The sequence below is a fragment of the Berghia stephanieae genome, chromosome 12, assembly GCF_034508935.2.
Source record: "Berghia stephanieae isolate SIO BIC M18660-M18661 chromosome 12, UCSD_Bste_1.3, whole genome shotgun sequence".
NCBI lineage: Eukaryota > Metazoa > Mollusca > Gastropoda > Nudibranchia > Aeolidiidae > Berghia > Berghia stephanieae.
The window spans coordinates 36,045,735-36,063,813 of record NC_088371.1 but is presented as its reverse complement, the minus strand read 5'-3'; the positions used below and the strand labels follow the sequence as shown (position 1 = coordinate 36,063,813).

General features: G+C 39.2%; 1 protein-coding gene and 1 pseudogene across 6 annotated transcripts in view; one reads left to right on the top strand and one right to left on the bottom strand.

Moving 5' to 3' along the window:
* The window catches only part of LOC144957649 (diacylglycerol kinase beta-like), a 42,698-nt pseudogene extending 40,114 nt beyond the window's left edge, over positions 1-2,584 (bottom strand). The window contains exon 1 of the transcript XR_013642186.1: positions 2,477-2,584. The product of XR_013642186.1 is annotated as a diacylglycerol kinase beta-like (transcript). The remainder of the gene's footprint in view (positions 1-2,476) is intronic.
* Positions 1-18,079, top strand: part of LOC144957880 (unconventional myosin-Ia-like) — a 228,203-nt gene that overhangs the window by 57,105 nt on the left and 153,019 nt on the right. The window lies entirely within an intron of this gene.

The window sequence follows — 18,079 nt, the reverse complement described above, 5'->3', positions numbered from 1 at the left end:
CTCTCTCTCTCTCTCTCTCTCTCTTTCTTTCTTTTTCTTTCTTTCTTTCTTTGTCCCCCCCCCTCCCTCTTCTTCTCCCTCCCCCCCTCTCTCTCTCTCTCTCTCTGATTCCCCTCTCTACCGGTCCGCCTCCCAAACCAACCCCCCCCCCCCTCCCTTTTTTTTTTTTTTTTAATTTTTTTTAATTTTTATTTTAATTTTTTTTTCTTTTATTAATTTCTCTCTCTCTCTCTCTCTCTCTCTCTCTCTCTCTCTCTCTCTCTCTCTCTCTCTCTCTCTCCCTCTCTCCCTTCTCTCCCCTCTTTTCTGACCATCTACCTATCTATCTGCCTATCCATCTATCTATTTATTGGTGTATTCCACTTTACTATCGCAACGTTCCTTCGCGAAGATTCGACCTTCGCTCATCCCAACAAACCCCCCCCCCCCCCCCCCCCCCACCTCCGCCGTGACCCTTTCACCTCGCCCCCCCCCACCCCCCCCCCCCTACTGTTCCACTACAGCGTTCTACTACTACTACTACTACTACTACTACTACTACTACTACTACTACTACTACAACTACTACTATACTCAATGTCTCAATCGTTTCTATGTTATATGTTTGTGATGAGAATATTGGCTTTTAAGCTTAACTGCTGGTCAAAATTACTTCGCGATGGTGGCGAACGAATCGGCGATCTCAAGAAGTGGGTGAGAGAGGGATCTAGAAATGACTTTGGGTTTGAAAACGAATATTTTTGTGTTCGTGGATAGCTCACACGGTAGAGCCACGCTCTCACCTGCCAGGCGGAGTTGTCGTACCAATAAGGTCGCAGGTTCAAACCCCACCACCGCCGCGAAAAAAAAAAAATTTTTATTCTCTATTGTCTTCTGGCACTTTTCTACTCACTTCATATCTTGTTGTTAACTACTACTACTACAACTACTACTACTACTACTACTACTACTACTACTACTACTACTACTACTACCAATATGTCTTTTATCTTCCATTATAGTCTGGAAAGTTCTGTTCCCTGACGCTGACCTTTGCTTATCAATTAGATCACCCCCTGGGGCACCCTATCCTCTACCCACGCCACGCTAACATTTCATTCATACTGCAACCACCATTGAGTACAGACGATACAAGTTATTTTTCATTATATTTTATTTGTTTTCCACGTTTATTTGTGTATTGTTGTGCTGACGAAGGGTATGTACCCGAAACGTCCATTGTCTGTTTTGTTCCCATACGAATCCTTTCCATTTTCACTCTTTCGTTAGTATTTTACGATCACCGGCTTCAGGCAGCCTTTACCGTAGGCCACAGACAAACAGTTTCCATCCTTCTCTATCCTGAGCTATCTTTTTAATCTCATTCCAGGTCTTACCACTTCTCTGTATATCAGCTTCTTTAATTCTTCTCCATGTTCCTCTTGGCCTTCCCCTTGATCTTTTGCCCTGAGGGTTCCAGTCCAATACTTTCTTTGTTATAGTGGAGTCGTTCTTTCTAAGCGTGTGTCCAATCCACCTCCATCGTCTTCTTCCTATTTCCTCTCCCATTGGTTTCTGTTGTGTTCTTTTCCATACTTTTTCATTGCAAACACCATATTTATGTTTTATAATATTTTTGTATGTATGTTGAATAATCATAGATATGATAAATCCGATTTTTATTATTCCAACCCTTCGCCTTCAGTTACAAATTATTATTAATAGAATGTCCACATTGCGTCTTTGTATTTGGATTCGCATCAAGGACCTGTGAACTAACCTTGATATTTTAAACTCTTTCCTTACCGATCATTTTCAGTATATTCCCAAAATGGCAGACTTACCCAGCAGAACGTTGATTTTTTAAAACTCAAACAAGCTCTCTACAAAACAACTTTATGTTCTTATTAATTAAACAAAGATTATTCTTCAAAGTTTGTGACGTACAAAATAAATCTGAATAGGGAATGCGATTAGCGGAAGAGTAGCGTCCCTTGATTGGACGTCACCCATAGTCTTTGACGTCACCGTCGGAAAAAGTTATTAGAGAGAGAACGTCATGTTGGTTGTGCGCATGCGTCTCTCGTCCTCGCTTCCGCCACTCTTCCGCTAATCTCATTCCCTATCGTGGCTACGAAACCATCCTTAGGGCGGGGGAAGACTTTAGAAGCTGGGTTGACGAAATACATTTGGAGGTGTAGCCATACGCTACTACTACTATTCCCTATTAGAAAAATGTTTATCTATTTATTGTGTCGTAACAAATGTGACGATTTTGATATAGGTGGTGAGGAGCGGGTTAAAGAGATAGAATACAGGAATCATAGTCTTAAAACAGTATTATCTCGATATGAACCTGTTGCTTTTAATTCAATATTAACATTTAATTCGAGTTGAAATGAATGCCTTCAATGAAAAGACTATGTCTTGTTGCTTAATCTTGAAGACCTCTTAATTTCTAATGTGTGTTCACTCGCTCACTCAATCCTCACTTTACCGTCGTCGGGTGCTTGAGGCAACAGAAAGTGATCGCCAATGTTCTGGCTCTTTCGCTGGATGAGTTGCAGTCTGCAGACTGAAGCCCTGGACTTTGAGTTCTCTCCATGCAATTCTTCTCCAGGTTTCTAATGTCTGGTCACTCAATCCCCTCTGCGTTGTCTAGTTTGAGGCAACAACAAGTCTTAGTGATCGCCAATGTTTTGGGTCTTTCGCTGGATGAGTCCCTGGGCTTTTAGTTCTCTCCATACAGTTCTACTCCTGGTTTTCCTTAGGTCCACCTCGTTTCCTTTTTCCTTGTGGAGTCCAGCCAGAGTAACAGTGTTCCGGGATACAATCCGCCGACGTCCTGCATGAAGAAATGTCAGTGGTGCTGCTCGAAGCTCGAAGAAATAAATAACAATGTGAAATTGAATGTAAGCTTCAATTTAATTACGAAAACAGATAAAATGGACGTTTCGGTTTCCCCTTTATCAACAAAACAGGATGAATGAAACACTACAGATGAATGAGATAATGTGGTAGTGGGGTTGTTAAGATGAATAAACAAAACATTGATGGGCAGGAAAAAATGGAATCTGCAATTTTATTGCAGAAATGTCTGTCAATTTCGACCCAAAATTCGATTTTCTCATCGAGTTCATACCGAAGAATGACGAGTCCTTTTCTGTCGACCTCTTATGAGATGACACTGGAAGTAATCATAGTTCATTCCGTCATAATAGAAGGAACGAAATTGACGTCAACCTGTTCGTTATTGTTTTTAGCCAGACAATGAGCACTTTTCACTCAATTCTATCAATCAGACAATAAATGTTCAAGGTTACACATAATTTTGTGTGTAGGTACATTAAATGATGATGATGAGGATGATGATGACCTGGTGGCGAGGCGACCACCACCACCCTCCCCCTACCCTCCAACCACTCACCCTCAAAAACGCACCTCATCATCATCATCTCATCATCATCATCATCATCATCATCATCATCATCATATCATCATCATCATCATCATCACACCAACACTCACTCATCATCATCATTATCATCACACCACCAACACGATCACCACCACCATCACATCATATTCCACCCTCAACCACCCACCCCCTCCCCATTCCCTCCATCCCCCCTCACCCCCTTCCTCCCCCCCCCCCCCCATTACCCGCCACATCCTTGCAAACATCATCCATCATCATCATCACCACCAGGTACTCCAAATGTCAGATGACAACGAATGCTACAATGCAATTACCGATAGAACTAGTCAAGGAGATTGATATTATTCAAAACAAATCAATGAACAGGTTGCCGGGTATGTTAACTCTCTCTCTCCTCTCTCTCTCTCTCTCTCTCTCTCTCTCTCTCTCTCTCTCTCTCTCTCCTCCTCCTCCTCCTCTCTCTCTCTCTCTATTTCTCTCCCCCCCTCTCACTCTCCCTCCCTCTCCCTCCCTCTCTCTCTCCCTCTCTATATAAATATCTCTCTCCCCCGTCTCTCTCTCTCTCTCTATCTCTCTCTCCCTCCCCTCTCTCTCCCTCTCTTCCCCCTCCCCTCTCTCCCCTCTCTCTCTCTCTTTCTCTCTCCCCCCTCTCTCTCCCCCCCCCCTCTCTCTGTGTATGTATGTGTGTTTGTGTGTGTCTGTTTGTGTGTGTGTGTTTGTGAGAGTGTGTGTTTGTGAGAGTGTGTGTTTGTGAGAGTGTGTGTTATGTGTTTGTGTACGGAAGGGGGAGGGGGGAGGGGGAGTTGGTCTTGGGGTATTCAGATAGAATAAAAGGTTATGTGTGAGAAGAGAGAGAGAGAGAGAGAGAGAGAGAGAGAGAGAGAGAGAGAGAACGAAAGGGGGAGGGGAGAAGAAAGAGGGAGAGGGGGGGGGGGGGGGGAGAGACGTTAGGGAGAGATTGAAAGAAAGGCCGGGTTGGGGTTGTTATTTACAACAACAGAAAATAGAATCATGACGTATATACAATATACGCATTGACACTTCGCCCCCCCCCCCCCCCCCCCCCCCCCCCCAACCCGTTCCACATCCCCGTCCCCACCCACTTCACCAAGCATCCACATCCATCCATCGTTATTTCCACATCCTGTATCGAGTGACACCGACAGGGCGTGGTGGTATTTTCTCCAATGCTAAAATCGAGATAGAACGTTTCAAATTTCAATGATTAATTTGACTCTTTCAAGGCGAGGAGGCTGCACTAGCGTCTAATGTTTTACTAGATACACTACAATTTCATCAGACTTGTAAAATATCCGACAATTGTCTGATTTCCGACTATAATAAGTATAGTAGTAGTCGTCGTCGTCGTCGTCGTAGTAGTAGTAGTAGTAGTAGTAGTAGTAGTAGTAGTAGTAGTAGTAGTAGTAGTAGTAGTAGTAGTAGTAGTAGTAGTAATATAGTAGATAGTAGTATGTAGTAGTAGTAGTAGTAGTAGTAGTAGTAGTAGTAGTAGTAGTTAGTAGTAGTAGTAGTAGTAGTAGTAGTAGTAGTAGTAGTAGTAGTAGTAGTAGTAGTAGTATGTAGTAGTAGTTGTAGTAATAGTAGTAGTAGTAGTAGTAGTAGTAGTAGTAGTAGTAGTAGTAGTGTAGTAGTAGTAGTAGTAGTGTAGTAGTAGTAAGTAGTAGTAGTAGTAGTAGTAGTAGTAGTAGTAGTATGTAGTAGTAGTAGTAGTTAGTAGTTCACCACTCCCTTTCTCATTTTGTGGCATTTTATTTATTTATTTATCTATGTATTTTCTTTCATTTTCAGGGATTCGAAAGAACTATGAACGAAAAGAAGATAAACTAAAAAGGACTAAAATTGAACCTGAGGATTCCAGTTGCGACGATTAGACTTTTGGACGGTAGGTTCCTTTGACATAAATTTTGGAGTAAATTCGATGGAATTCTTAGATAATAGGCTTCAACAGTCATGACGTCATTTCCCTCGTAATGACGTGTGGTAACTTAGTAACTGGCTCTAAACTATCGGAACAATGGCGGACGCCCTTATGAAATATTTCTCGGACGGGCATAAAAGTTTATCCCGAGGAGAAAAACATTATAAATTGATCATGTTTTGACTTTTAGACATTCTGATCACAAGACATATGAAAAGTTCTAGCCAGCATGAAGTATAAAAAGTAATGATTTTATTTTTTTAGAACCAAGATGACCGCCGTTGCTGGGCGACGTGACATCAGACTATTGAATCCAAATACGCTTCAACAGTCATGACGTCACTTCCCTCGTATTCACGCCTAGTAACTTAGTAACTGGCTCAAAACTATTGGAACAATGGCGGATGCCCTTATGAAATATTTCTCGGACGAGCATAAAAGTGTATCCCGAGGAGAAAAACATTATAAATTGATCATGTTCTGACTTTTAGACATTCTGATCACATGACATATGAAAAGTTCTAGCCAGCATGAAGAATAAAAAGTACCAATTTTCTTTGTTTAGAACCACGCTGCTCACCGTTGCTGGGCGACGTGACATCAGACTCTTGAATCCAATTGAAGCGTCATGTCTCGTCCTACATTTTAAAGCGTTGTTTTGGCTTCGAAGCCCCTTGTAAATGGCTTAGAGCACATTAAGCGAATTTTGCGCTATAATAAAGCTCAAATCATAATAAATTAAGTTAAGGGAACGTATCATATAAAATCATTAATATCCTCGACTTAGTGAGAATTACTCATAAAAATGGCTGGCTAAAAAACGACAAAGAGCTGAGTGACGTCAATTTCGTTCCATCTGATTGTTAAATACCGGATTAGTGCGTGACCTTCGTAAAGTTATAGCCTGACACTGACCAAAAATTGACGTCAAAAGACCAGTCTTTGGCCACAAAAGAAAACAAATCGTGAGTTGTATTCAATAGTTCAACCAATGGGATCACTTGTTTCCTTGAGCTCTACTAACAACAACTCACTAGGCGGTGCAAAATCCAAATAATGTCAAACTGCCAGTCTTTTTGGGCTTCAGTGTCAGGCCGTAGCCATCGTTATGTTATATAAGCCTGACACTGAAATCCAAAAGGACTGGCATTTTGACGTCATTATTTGGTTTTTGCACCGCCTAGTGAGTTCTCGTTAGTCGAGCTCAAGGAAACAAGTCATTTCATTGGTTGAACTATTGAATACAACTCACGATTTGTTTTCTTTTGTGGCAAAAGACTGGAATTTTGACGTCATTTTTTGGTCAGTATCAGGCCATAACTTTACGAAGGCCACGGTTTCAGTGTCAGGCTTTTAACTTAACGGTAGCTGCGATTAGTGTCGAATCTCGCATGGAAAGGGTTATTCAAAATGACACTGATGATGATGATGATAAATTATTTTCAGATTCTCATTTCATATCGGTGGAAAGTTTATTTCATACAGAGCAAATAAACACAGTAGGTATGTAAAGTCAGTCCAATGAAAATGTCAGGGTTATGCTGTTATGCTAAAATGATACAAAATAGAAAATACCAATATTTATATAACGAGGATCCTTGAAGTTTATCTGGATCAATAGGGAATGAGATTAGCGGAAGAGTAGCGTCCCTTGATTGGACGTCACCATCGTCTGTGACGTGACCGGCGGAAAAGTTATTAGAGAGAGAACGTCATATTGGTTGTGCGCATGCGTCTCTCGTCCTTCCGCGGTTTTAAAAAAATATTTCCTCCTTGAAAGTCCCAGGTTTAAGAGCTACTGACATGGTGAGGGTAATTATTATCAATCAATATTTGAAGGACCATTTTTCTGACCACAATTTTAGATAATATGCTTTTTTTTTTTTTGAATGTCTTTTTTGTGTTTTTAAATATTTTTTATTATGATTTATCTTTTTTGAAGTGCGGCACAGTAGTGCTGTGCTCTGGAAATACACATATTTAGAAATTTGGCCAGAAAACTCGTCCTTCAAATATCGATCGATTTAAATGACCCTCGTCTTAGCAAAGCAAATGTGTTTTTCAAGAGTGCGGCCGAGTAGTCAAAGGTATTATCTTTTCACGGGTGGGCAGACATCATGATACATACACGGACATACAACACGATCTATTTTTACACTGTGTCGTTATGTAATCATGGAAGTTTTGTCCATAGAAATCGGAAATATCGGTGGTCTAGTCTAATATCTATAGACAGTATGCGCTTGGCTAAGAAGCTCATAACATTGCCATCCGGAAGTATAACGGACCAACACACAAAACTGTGTGTATCCATGAACGTTTATAGTCGGGTTAATACAGTTCAGTGAGCATTACTCATAAACGCGGATGGCAAAAAAACAATAACAAAGACATGAGTGACGTCATCTTCGAACTATCTATACAATCGTTATCGGCCCTCTATCAGTTAAATCCTGTGGAGACGTGCAGGTCATGCCCATAGAGCGTAGCCATCGTTAACTTCTAGCCTGACCCTGACCAAAAATGACGTCAAAAGACAAGTCGTGACTTGTATTCAATAGTTCAACGAATGGAATCACTTGTTTTCTTGAGCTCTTCCGTGACCTTCGTAAAGTTATGGCCTGACACTGACCAAAAAATGACGTCAAAATGCCAGTCTTTTGCCACAAAAGAAAACAAATCGTGAGTTGTATTCAATGGTTCAACCAATGAAATAACTTGTTTCCATGAGCTCTACTAACGACAACTCCTGGGGGGATCCTGACCTCCCATAGTGGGCAGGGAGGTACATGCTGTGTCTTCTATCCCCCATACCCGTTTTCCAATTGTTTCCTGTCGTTGTCTTGGAATGAAATTACTTGGTTTTGTCCTGACCCTGGCTGGAATTTCTTGGCTGGGAGGGAAACAGTCGAATGTATAGTTGTAGTTTTGGGAGATGATATTTTTTTCCTTGTAAATCATCTCTCTTTTATGCATTGTATTATGTTTAGTTTACATATTATATTATATTTGATTTGTAAACATTTGAGTGTATTCCTCTTAGTTGGGACCTGTGCTTGTGTCTGGATGAGACTTTTAGGTGATCTCAGACTAAGTACATTGGTGGTATGCTCTTGGAATCCACATCTGATCCCTATTTGTTCCCAGCCCCTATGTCTTACTTTTTCTTGGGTGCTTTAATTGTAATTCTAGAACTTTTTACTGTCCCATTTTCTTCCTTTTTACTGGCGCTGATATAACCTAGATGTGTTGCAAGCGCCGTAAAACCCTTAAAAACAAACAAAAAACAACAACTCACTAGGTGGTGCAAAAACCAAATAATGACGTTAAACTGCCAGTCCTTTTGGGTTTCAGTGTCAGGCTATATCATAACGATGGCTACGCTGACACTGACCAAAAATTGACGTCAAACTGCCAGGCCTTTTGGATTTCAGTGTCAGGCTATATCATAACGATGGCTACGGTGACACTGACCAAAAATTTACGTCAAACTGCCAGTCCTTTTGGATTTCAATGTCAGGCTATAACATAACGATGGCTACGGTGACACTGACCAAAAATTGACGTCAAACTGCCAGTCCTTTTGGATTTCAGTGTCAGGCTATATCATAACGATGGCTACGGTGATACTGACCAAAAATTGACGTCAAACTGCCAGTCCTTTTGGATTTCAGTGTCAGGCTATATCATAACGATGGCTACGGTGATACTGACCAAAAATTGACGTCAAATTGCCAGTCCTTTTGGGTTTCAGTGTCAGGCTATATCATAACGATGGCTACGCTGACACTGACCAAAAATTGACGTCAAACTGCCAGTCCTTTTGGATTTCAGTGTCAGGCTGTAACATAACGATGGCTACGCTGACAGTGACCAAAAATTGACGTCAAACTGCCAGTCCTTTTGGATTTCAGTGTCAGGATATATCATAACGATGGCTACGCTGACACCGACCAAAAATTGACGTCAAACTGCCAGTCCTTTTGGATTTCAGTGTCGGGCTATATCATAACGATGGCTACGGTCCAGATCCAAACACGCGACCGAAAAAATACCTCGAAGCGATCTCGTTCTAGGATTACGTGAAAAAGTAGGATTCACTTGAGGCGTGAAGAATGGTGCCGCGAAACTAACAAGACTTTTTCTTTCTTTCTTTCTTTCTTTCTGTCTTTCTTTCTTGTTTTCTCTCTATCTTTCTTTCTTTCTTTCTTTCTCTCCTCTAAAAAAAAAACTCTCTTTTTTTTGCCAGGAAATTGTTTTTCAAATATCTATGGAGTAACATGAACCTTCAACATGCCAAAAATCTTAAATTTAAGACTTAAAAAAAAGAAGAAAAGATGCAAGTTTAAGGCTTTTTGGCAAGGTAGGGAAGGGGGGGGGGGGGGGGGTCGTATTAATTGATCGAATTTGAATAAGTAAGTTTTTCTAGCCAAGTTTTTTTTCTTTAAAAAGTGTTTTGGAATAGCACGGCAAAGTAAGTGGGAAAGAGGGATCTAGGCAAATTAGTATTTGTTTTCATTGGGGCTCTGCGGTCTTTTGGGCTAAAGAAAAAATATTGACTGGGAATTAGACGGTGGGAAAAGAGGATAAGTAAGGGTCTTGAGAGATAATAGATCTTTTACACGGACATAATGCGTTGAGTTGGGAGCGTTGACCGTATTCAGGTACGTGAGGATTATATTATTGTCGCATTTTGACAAAAGGACATTGTCTTTGTTTTTTGTTTTTGTTTTTGTTTTTTTTTTTTGTTTTTTTTTTTTTGTTTTTTTTTTTTCAATTTGGTCACAGACATTTTACTTCTTATATTTGGCCAATCATTACAAGTGGTATTATGTCGGGGTTGTGAACCGCAGGCATTTCTGACATGTGGGATGGAGCGTCAAAATGTCAGTCTTTGGCCACAAAAGAAAATAAATCGTGAGTTGTATTCAAATGTTCAACCAATGGGACCACTTGTTTCCTTGTGCTCTACTAACGACAACTCACTAGGCGGTGCAAAAACCAAATAATGACGTCAAAATACCAGTCTTTTTGGCTTTCAGTGTCAGGCTATAACTTTACGAGGGCTACGGAGGGAGGCACTTCTTACATGCCGGCAAATATGAAGCTTAAAAGGCAGCATTCCGTTAAAAAAAAGAGTTCTCAAAATGGATCTTGTATTTTAGATATAATATATTGTCTCGATCAAACCTGAGACCCTGACAGGCCTCAACTTTATCCACTCAGCCAACTCGCCCACCCCTCCCCCGACTCTTTCATTCTGTATTGTGAATTGGATTCAGTAGTCTGATGTCACGCCGTCCGGCAACGGCGGCCATCTTGGTTCTAAACAAAGAAAATCATTACTTTTTATTCTTCAAGCTGGCTAGAACTTTTCATATGCCTTGTGATCAGAATGTGTAAAAGTCAAAATATGATCAAATTTATGTTTTTTTTCCCTCTGGATACACTTTTATAATAATAATAATAATAATAATAATAATAATAATAATAATAATAATAATAATAATAATAAATAATAATACTTTATTGCATCCCAAAAAGGAAATTTTTTGTACAGACGTGTTATAATTTACACATAAGATAAAAATACAATGGAAATAGGATGTATATATATAAAAAAGGAGCAGCTCTATAACCAGAGCTGCGCTTTATAATATGAATAATTTAAACACTGTAAAATAGTTAAAACTGTCACTATAAATTGAAAATTGAAAAGATTGCAAAACAAATAAATTAATAAATTAATATTTATATTTTAAAAAAGGAAAAATGAGAAATAATTATATAAAATGATTATTGCTTGTTGTTATAAAGCCTAATACTGGACGGCAGAAAAGATTTTCGGTTTCTCTCTGTTTTCGTTGAAATAGAGAAAGGGCGACCACTTCTTTCTGACATAATAATTGATGGTCTTAGTGGATGATACTGGTCATTTAATATTTTAGTTATTTTATTTATACAAAATTTCTCGTATAAAAGATCTACATCGTCAACATCATTTATATAGCGTTTAATGGATTTTTTAATATTTGAATTTATTTTGTTCCTTTCCACTGCTAAGCAATTGCCTCCCAAGCTGTTATACAAAATGACAAAACACTTTCGATTACTGCTCTATAAAATAATGTGCAGAGGGTTTTATCTATTCTAAACTGAGAGAGTTTCGATAAAAAATATGTACGTCTGCACATCTTATGCCTCATTATTTTCAAGTGTTCATCCCACTTGAGCCTGTCATCAATCGTTACACCAAGGTATTTGTAGTGAGGAACTCGCTGGACGAATTGGTCCTTTAATTTTAACGGTTCTATCGGTTCCTTCACTCTCCTAAAGTCAATCACTAGCTCCTTTGTCTTGCTTATGTTAAGCTCTAGGTGGTGGGCATCACACCAAAACACAAATCTATCAATTTCTTGCCTATAAGCCACTTCGTTGCCATTTGTTATGAGGCCTTGAAGAGCGGTGTCATCTGCAAACTTTATTAAAGGTACACTCAGGTTTTGACTTCTACAGTCATTCGTGTATATTGTGAATAATACAGGGGACAATACACAACCTTGAGGAGCGCCAGTATTTGTAGTTATACAGGAAGATTTGTTTTGCCCTAATTGAACATATTGTGCTCTCTCCGTAAGAAATTCGAGCACCCAAGCAATTATATACTTGTTTAAATTCAGACTAGTCAATTTTTGAACAACCAACTGAGGTTGCATTGTATTGAACGCTGAAGAAAAATCTGCAAAAAGCAATCTGCAATAGCTCCTAGCGTGATCTAGATGCCTGTAGATGTTGTTTGTAAACAGCAAAATGGCATCCTCTACGCCCCGTCCTGGTTTGTAAGCAAATTGATGACTATCACTCAATGGCATAAACTGATTCCTAATTTTAACAAGAACAAGTTTTTCTAAAGATTTCATGACTATTGAAGTCAGTGCAACAGGTCTGAGATCGTTCATAGTTTCAAGTTTTTCTTTTTTTGGAACAGGAATAATTTTCGAAGTTTTCCAAATTTCAGGGATTGAAACGCATTGGAGGGACCAGTTAAAAATATGTGTATAAATGGGGGAAAGCTGGTGGGCACATTCTTTTAATAGTTTTCCTTTCAATCCATCCGGCCCAGTAGCCTTCCTCTCGTTTAGTTTCGAAAATACGAATCTCGTTTCCTCTTCACTGACCTCAACAGCCATTTCATCTTCCAAAGCCCTGTCTAATTTATGTTTTTCATTTTCAATATCAAATTTGTTTGCTGTGTCGAAACGTGAATAAAATTTATTTAAAGTTTCAATTTCGATATCTTCTGATATAATCGTGGGCTTTGGATTATAGTTCACAGCAGTTTTAAGCCCCGCCACGTGTCCCGTATATCCCCAAAAGAAAAGCATTTTTCAATTTTATTTTTGTACTTGTCTCTACAACTAGATATTACCCTCTTTATCTCTTTTTGTTTTGTTTTCAGATCTTTTTTGTTTCCACTAGTAAAGAGAGTTTTCTTTTGGTTCAATAAAAGTTTTAGATCTTTTGTTATCCAAGGCTTGTTGTTAGGATAATATTTTATTTCTTTTTTACAAGACACTAGCTGTTCACAGAATTTTAAATACTCACTCACACAGTCATTCAGCTCATCCACACTATCACATGATTCGATAAAAACATTCCAGTCAGTGCATTCAAAACAACCACGCAAATCTTCACACACACTTCCGTTCCAGATCTGTACACTTTTCTTTACTGGTTTTACACGTTTAAAAACAGGGCGGTAGGTGGGGAGTAGCAAGAGCATGCAGTGGTCAGATAAACCTAATGGGGCACGGGGTAAACATTTATAACTATTTTTAATATTACACAGGAATAAATCTAATGTTTTTTTGTCCCTTGTCTCGCAGTCCACGTATTGATGAAGTCCCGGGAGAGTAAAATCGTTACATTGGTTAAAATCGCCAGTGACCATCAATACGGCATCGGGTGACTTAATTTGAATGTCCTGTATTTCTTTCCTCAAAATATTTTTCGCTGTGGTGTTGTCTGATGATGGTGGAATGTAGACGTTGATGATGATGACATGAGTATATTCCCGGGGTAGGTAATATGGTCGTGATGAAACAGTAATAAATTCAATATAATCGTCACAATACATTTTCTTTATCTGACAGTTATTGGGGTGGCACCATTTGTTGTTAATATATGTGCACACCCCACCCCCAGTTCGTTTATTTACATTAGTCCGATCTCCTCGAAATAGTGAATATTGTTCAATATTAAAACATGATGATGGTATGTGAGGAGATAGCCAAGTCTCTGTTAACGCTATTATGGAGGCTTGACGATAGTCACTATAAAAACGACACAGTGAAAACAGTTCATCAATTTTATTTTTCAGTGATCTTACATTACCTGTCACTACACAGGGTAAAAATGGACGAAAAGGCCGTCTGTTAAATTTTGTTTTTATTCCTCCCTTTCTCCCCTCTTTCTTACTTTAATAAACGATGTGTCAATAGTGGGTGGTGGGGGTGACACGGGTTGGAGGGATCGGAGAGTCTCTGGAGTATAAGTTATCGATAGGCTTATTTTGGCAGTAAAATCACAGGCTAAAACACCATTTATGCTTATAAATACACTAATAAATATAAAAATCAGGAACAATATATACTTCACATCCATTTTGAATAAAAATTAGGCTTAAATTCCGACGATTGAATGATAAATGAATAAAAATATGTGTAGAAAATAGGTAAATATTCACAACACGTCTGTTGTCGCCGGAAGCCAGCGCCATGCCATAATAATAATAATAATAATAATAATAATAATAATAATAATAATAATAATAATAATAATGATAATAATAATAATAATAATAATAATAATAATAGATCTTTATTGTCCATAAATATGGCAATTTGTCATTTAGTTACACTTGTTATAATGTTAAACGATAACTGTAAGATTGAACAGATATTTCACTCCTACTTATTTTCTCTCTCTCTCTCTCTCTCTCTCTCTCTCACTCTCTCACTCTCTCTCTCTCTCACTCTCTCTCTCTCTCTCTCTCTCTCTCTCTCTCTCTCTCTCTCTCTCTCTTTCTTTCACACGTGCGATATACACAACATAAACATATTCATTTCGTTTTCAATTTGTTACGATTGTGGCAATTCGACACCAAAAATTATCATCATTATCAATTGGTCAGTTAATCTTACATTAAATAGATTAATCAGTTAATCAGTCAACGAATCAATCCTTGGTTTTTCTGTACTATATGAAATATTCAAAATTTTTATTGCTGATGGAACGAACGTTGATTTATACTTGTTAGTTCTACATTTAATCTGACAAAACCTTCTCCCAGATGGTAAAAGACTAAATTCATGTTATAAAATATGTTTTTTATTGTTGGTAATTGAGAATGCTTTCCTTTCTATTGCTTTTCTATGAATTCTTTCTACTCCATCAAGAGGATGGTTTATTATTTTTGATGCCTCTTTGATAGATTTTGAAATTTTTGATTTATCTTTAAGTTGGCATCTCCAAACCATATGGTGCAGCCAAACGCAATTACACTTTTAATCAATGAGTCATAAACTCTTAACATAGTTTTCTTCCTTACTTGAAATGTTCTCAATTTCCTTAGGATGTATAATCTTTGGGCAACTTTCTTAGAAATTATATTAATATGTTGAGAGAAATTGAGGGAACTATCAATGGTTATTCCTAAATATTTAAAATAGTCAACTATCTCAACATCATCTTTACCGATCGCCACACACTTTAAGTCGTTTTTATTTTTTACACCAAACACCTGTTCTTTCGTTTTTTCAACATTTAATTCAAGCTGATTTTGTTTACACCAATCGGTGAATATATTTATTTGTTTGAAATAATTCTTTTCGGTAACTTTATCTTTTAATAAGCCAAGAATAGCAGTATCATCTGCATATTTCACTATAAAACAATTTTCAAAGGATGGTCTTTTATGCTCGTCGGGGAAATATTTCATACGGGCGTCCGCCATTGTTCCGATAGTTTAGAGCCAGTGTTACTAAGTTACCATGCGTCATTAGGAAGGAAGTGACGTTACGACTGTAACGAAGAGTATTCCGTAGGTACTCATGAATATGCATAACCTTCCCCGAAGAAGACCGGTTTCCCATGATTCCTCACTTTTTACCGGTCAACACAATCATCCAATGCACAATCTTTGTTCTACGATAAACTAAAATATAAGTCTTGTTTAATCTTGGTATTTATCTATTTATCTGTACACGGTTAGTAGATTATGATGAATACCAAATATGAATTATATAAATGAATAACTTTTTAATATCCATTATCTGTATCTCTAATACTACGATTATTTTGAAATCTGTTCCGTATAATTATTTTAATAGTGCCTGTACTTACAAACACTATAATAATATCGTTGTTGTAATTGCTTGTTTTTGAAAGTTGAGGTCGGCTATATCGACAGCCTGACTTATCCCCACCACTACACCCACCATCCCTATATATATATATATATATATATATATATATATATATATATATATATATATATATATATATATATATATATATATATATATATATATATATATCATAAAAACAAAAACCATGAAATCATCATCATATCTTGTCGCGCCAGTGAGTCAGCCAGTCCCGGGCAGTCTGGTTGCATTCCCTCAGGTCAGCATTGGTGCAGTGAGGTCCCAGCGAGCATTCGGACAGGATGTGGTCCATGGTCTGTCTGGGGTGACCGCATGGGCATTCAGTGCCCGGTGAGATTTTCCATTTAAAGAGGTTGGTGGCGGTGTTTCCCACCTTTGCTCTAGCTCTGTTCAACGCCACCCATTCTTTTCTCTTGAGGTCTGTACCTGCTGGGAGCTTTTCTGTTGGGGGCTGGAGGGCATCGTTTGCTGTCTTGTCCCATTCTACCCATTTGTCCAGGCGGAAGAATGCTGAGTGGTCTGGGTGAAGGCTCTCTACTGTGAGGAAGCTTTTTCTTGATTTGAGCCTGCTTTTGGGGCAATTGTGGTCATGAAGGGGGTGTCTCTGGTCCATTTCCTTTTTATATTTTTTGTATTTGGGCATGAGTTTCCCTCCGGATGTGTGGTGGGGCTATTCCTGCTGCACGGTAGACCAGTGGTAATGGTGTTGCTCTCAGCTGGCCCGTTATGATCCGGCAGGCGTTGTTGAGCTCGGGGTCTAGCTTGGAGGCATGGCATGATCGGGCCCATACAGCTGAGCAGTACTCCGCAGTTGAGTAGCTGAGGGCCAATGCTGTGGTCCTTAGAGTTTTAGGGTCAGTTCCCCAGTTCATGTTTGCCAGCTTTCCAAGGAGGGCATTACGCGTGGACACTTTTGCCTTGGTCTTTCTCACGTGTTCTCCGAAGGTTCGATCAAGCGTCACTCCGAGGTACACTGGGTGGTAGTTGTACTCTAATGTCTGGCCATTCCACTTGATGTTAAGTTTTTTGTGGGCTTGGTGGTTGTTGAGGTGAAATGCACACACTTCTGTTTTCCCTGGGTTGGCGTTCAGCGAGTTTTTAGTGTAGTACTTTGTAAGGGTGTCTAGGGCATTTGTCAGTCTGCTCTCGATTGGTTGGAAGGACACATCCTGTGTTGCGAGGCATAGGTCATCAGCATATATGAATCGGCGGATATTTGGGAACTCAGGCTGATCATTTGTATATATGTTGAAAAGTGTTGGAGCCAGCACTGATCCTTGGGGAAGACCATTCTTCTGGGTGCGCCACCTGCTCTTCCGGCCATCCATTTCAACAAAGAAGCGCCTGTTTTCGATAAGTGACTGGATAATATTTACAATTTTCTTATTCTTTATCATTTTAGCCACTTTGAGGAGTAGGATCTTGTGATTCACTGTGTCATAGGCTGCAGTGAGGTCGACGAAGACTGTGCCAGTGACCTGTTTTGTCTCAAACCCATCTTCTATGAATTGTGTAAGGTTAAGAAGTTGACCACATGTTGACCGTCCTGGTCGGAATCCAGCCTGGTCTGGAGACAGTTGTTCGTCTAGACTGGGTGACATGCGGGACATAAGCATTCGCTCAAATAGCTTGTATGCGATGCACAGGAGGGAGATCGGGCGATAGCTTTTCTTGGATTTTGGATCTTTCCCCGGTTTCAGTAGGGCGACTACTCTTGCTTTCCTCCATGCACTTGGCAGCCTGTTTGTCCTTGCGCATACATTGAAGAGGTCCAATAGCCAGGATAGGGTTCTCGGGCCAAAGTGTTGAATCATCTCAGTTGTGATTCCATCCAGTCCAGATGCTTTTCCTGCCTTCAGATGGGACAAGGCCTCTAGTAGCTCCTCCAGGGTAAAAGAGTCAAGATGATCTTCACTATCCTTGAGGGCTTTGTCCATTTCACGTTTCAGGGCTTTTAGTTGGCCTCGTGCTTTCTTGGCTGGTTTCCCATTCAGTAGAAGCTGATGTGCTACTTGGTCAGGTGTTACTGCAGCCACTCTTGTCTGGGTATTTTTGTCATTATTCAGTTTTGAAATTGTAGTCCAGGCCTTTTTGCTGTTTAGGGTCATATTGGTGGAGGTTATCAATTCCTTCCATCTTTCTGATCTTTCATCGGCTATCATTGATGTGAGTTCTTCACCCAGTTCTAGGGTTTCTTCACTGAAAGGATCCACCTTGTATGATTCAATGTATCTTTCATATAGTTTCTTGCTTTCATCTTGGAGACATGGAATA